Here is a 4177-nt window from a genome sequence, read left to right as displayed (position 1 = left end):
TGAGCGTGCCCCCATTGCCCATTGTCTGATGGCCCAGTTCTTGTAGATGTTCTGTAATCTATATGCTAAGTCTTTGTGTCTAGAGTTTAAGGACCATGTTTTGTTGATTACAGCTGTCTGTGCATATTGTAATCTTTTAGTGAGAGGGCCATATTTTCTGTAGGAAGGAGGTTTCTCTTAGGAATGCTCAAGAGGTTTCCAGGGCTGTAAAATCACCTGAACCAAACTATGGTGTATCCATAAAATGGAGTATCATTCGACAATAAAAAGAAATGAAGACTCTTCGATGCATATTACTAAGTGAAAGACGCCAGTCTGAAAAAACCACACACTGTATGATTCCAGCTCTATGACGTTCTGGAAAAGGCAAGTCTACAGAGACAGTAACAGATCGGTGATTGCCAGCGGTTCAGGCAGGAGGCAGGAAGGGAGAGGAAGGATCCATTAGGTGGAGCACAGGATGTTTTTAGGGCAGTGAAAATATGCTGTATGACACTGTAATGGTGGACACATGTCATTATGCATTTGTCAAAACCCATAGGGACTATACAACACAGAGAGTGAACCCTAATGTAAGCTATGGGCTTCAGTTGATAGCAATGCATTAATAGTTATTCATCAATTGTGACTCAGGTACCACAGGAATGCAAGACGTTAGTAATAGGAGAAACAGTGTATGGGGGAGCGGAGGTATATGGGAACTCTGTACTTTCTTCATAAGTTTCCTGTAGACCTAAAACTGCTCTTAAAAATAAGGTCTATTAAAAATGTAAAAAAAAATTTTGATGCTTGATAAAATTCAGGGCTGATTAGAGGAGTATAGGCAGAAGAAGATCTTGACTCAAACAGAGAGTAAGTGTTGGGACTCCGGCTTCCTAAGGAGAGGTTTCATTGGAAAGAATACATTACAGAGTTAGTCAAAATGTCCATCTAGTGTCAAGGGAAGATTGCCCTACTTACTCTCTTGACTGGGTTTTATAGCAGCTGTGGGGTGCAGGTCTTAAATTGTGTATTGATTATATTCATGAGTCACATGTTCAACACACATATACACACATTCAGGCTCTGGAGACATGCTCCTAGGTCCAAGCCCAGGTTCAAACTCGGGCTGTACCTCTAACTGTGTAACCTTAGCCATGTTACCTAATCAATCATTCAAGGCCTTTGTTTTACCACATGTAAAATGGAGATAATGATATACTTATATATGGGGTTTGGTGAAGGGTAATTAAGTCAATACATTTAATACTTAAAATTGGTCTGGCACAAAGAAAGCATTGCTATATTATTTTTTATATGATTAAAATACATAAAAATATTAAAAAAATATTAGCAGTGATTAACTCTGGATATTAGAATGATGGGGTTATAACCAAACCAAAGCAAACCCATTGCTGTCAAGTCTATTCCAACTCATAGTGACCCCATAAGACAGACTAGCACTGCCCCATATGGTTTCCAAGGAGCAGCTGGTAGACTTGAACTGCCAACTTTTTGGTTAGCAGCCAAACTCTTAACCACTGCGCCACCAGGGCTCCACATATTTCATTCTTTTTGCCTAACTTTTCTAACTTAGATAAGTTCCCTGATAGCCTTGTATACATAATCATGAAACATCAGTAATTTTTTTAAAAAGTATTAACAATTCTGCGGAGAAGCTTATTAAAGGTGAGCCCCTTCTTGGGCCCAAAGAGAGTTGGCTCTTATGATAACTCGTAAAAGAGTCAGAATGATCATTTTAAAAGTATGTAATATTTAGGCCTGCAGCCTCCCTGCCCCTCCTTCAACGCTTGACTCCCAGCTCCCTCCAGGCTTGCCTACCTGTCATGGCCGACAAGGAAGCAGCCTTTGATGATGCTGTAGAATAATGTGTGATCAATGAGGAGTGTAAAGAACACCCCTTTTCTTGATGATTTGGTGATGACTCATGCTCTGGAGTGCCCTAGCCTAACCGTACAGTGGCTTTCAGATGTAACCAGACCAGAAGAGAAAGATTTCAGCATTCATTGACTCATCCTGGGAACACACATGTCAGATAATCAAAACTACCTTGTGATAGCTAGTGTGCTCCCTTATGATGATGCTCAGTTTGATGTGTCACACTACGACAGTGAGAAAGGAGAATTTGGAGGTTTGGGCTCAGTTAGTGGAAAGATTGAAGTAGAAATCAAGATCAGTCATGAAGGAGAGAAGTAAACAGGGCCCATTATATGCCCCAGAACCTTTGCATTATTGCAACAAAGACTCTATCCAGTGATATTCTTGTTTTGGGCTACACCAAACACCCTTCTAAACCAGACCCTACTGATGAGTACAACCCAGACTTGTGTCTTCATGGACATCCGAAGGAAGGCCATGGACTTTGTTGAAACCCAAATCTCAGTGGGCACTTACTTAGTACTTCGGATGACCATACCACCTGCCTATGGGGACATCAGTGCTGCAACAAAGGAAGGAAAAGTGGTAGATGCAAACAAAGATCATCTTTTCTGGACATACAGCAGTAGTTGAAGATGTTTCCTGGCATCTGCTCCATGAGTCTCTGTTTGGGTCAGTTGGTGATGATCAGAAATTTATGATCTGGGATACTCATTCAAATACTCCCAGAACAAGTCACTCAGTTGATGCTCACACTGCTGAAGTGAACTGCCTTTCTTTCAATCCTTATAGTGAATTTATTCTTGCTACAGGATCAGCTGACAAGACTGTTGCTTTGTGGGATCTGAGAAACCTGAAACTCAAGTTGTATTCCTTTGAATCATGTAAGGATGAAACATTCCAGGTTCAGTGTTCACCTCACAATGAAACTATTTTGGCTTCCAGTGGTACTTAGCATAGGCTGAATGTCTGGAGACGAACAATCCCCAGAAGATGCAGAAGATGGGTCACCAGAATTATTGTTTATTTATGGTGGTCACACTTTCAAGATATCTGATTTCTCCTGGAATCCCAATGAACTTTGAATGATTTGTTCTGTATCAGAAGACAATATCACGCAAGTGTGGCAGATAGAGGGGATCATTTATAATGATGAAAACCCTCAAGGAAGTGTGGCTTTAGAAGGACAGGGGTCCTAGATATGTCTGTACTTGTGATTTTTAGACTCCTTTTTTCTCTCAACCACGAGATTGATTTTAGCACTGGTTTTGAGACAAGACTATGTTTGGCTGTCCCTCTATAGGTGCCATCACCAGTGCTATTAGCCCAAACAGTGAGTGTTTTCTAAATGTGAACTGGGAAGACTTGATTTGGCAAAGCCACAGACTTACATTTTCTTCAGAAATTTCTAGAAGAATCTCAGGTCTGAAGTAGCCACAGAAAGGGGAATATGTGTGTGTGTGTGTGTGTGTGTTTTTCTTATGCTTGTAATCCCAAGTTTTTCAGACTCATTTAAGTAAAGGCTAGAGTGGGTAAGGAATAGAGCCAAGTGAGGCAAGTATCTGAGCCATGAAGTATTATACAGCCAGATGTCATTTGTATTGAGGCAACAGTGGAGATTCAAGTCATATATGTTCCTACTCTAAAATCTTCACACCTGACTTGCCATGATGCACATTTTCCTACGTGGACCAGCCTCTTTTCCGCTTCTCCAGTTAAGTCAAAACTTTATTCTCTGAGTTCCTCTTTGCCTATATATTTTTACTTGTTAGTGTATTTCTTAAACTGATTTCATATTATTTCCATCCTTTCTGCGAATTTTTTTTTTAAACTTGGGACCACCAAGTTGTAAAGATATATGTTTCTACCTGACAGTTATACCACAGGTAGACTGTCCAGTTAAGTTAAGAAGAGTGAATCGATAGCTGATGTTTGTTTTTAAAATTAAATTAATCCTGACTGAAAGGGTTGACTCAATAGGGGGAGAGCAAGTGGGGGTACGGAGTAAGATGTATGTAAACTTATATGTGACAGACTGATTGAATTTGTAAACGTTCACTTGAAGCTTAATAAAAGTTAATAAAAAAAATTAAATTAATCCTGTGTAACAGTTGCTTTTTTTTTAGAAGCTAGTCCTTGACTGGTAGTTTGGTGCCATCCTCTTTTTGGATGACCTGTTTCACCAGTAGGCCTGTTACTCTCCATGACTAACTGTGTAAGTGGATATAATGGAATAAATTGCTTTTCCACAGGGGAAAAAAAAGAGTATGTAATATTTGAGTTATTTTCATATTGTTGA

The 4177-nt window shown here is 39.7% G+C and overlaps 1 pseudogene; it reads left to right on the top strand.

Annotated features, from left to right (window-relative positions):
* The first annotated feature begins 1826 nt into the window (after positions 1–1826).
* On the top strand, positions 1827–3157 carry LOC100669510 (histone-binding protein RBBP4-like; annotated as a pseudogene).
* The last annotated feature ends 1020 nt before the right edge of the window (positions 3158–4177 follow it).

The sequence above is a fragment of the Loxodonta africana genome, chromosome X, assembly GCF_030014295.1.
Source record: "Loxodonta africana isolate mLoxAfr1 chromosome X, mLoxAfr1.hap2, whole genome shotgun sequence".
In the NCBI taxonomy this organism is placed as follows: Eukaryota; Metazoa; Chordata; class Mammalia; order Proboscidea; family Elephantidae; genus Loxodonta; species Loxodonta africana.
This window is presented reverse-complemented; position numbering and strand designations above follow the sequence as displayed.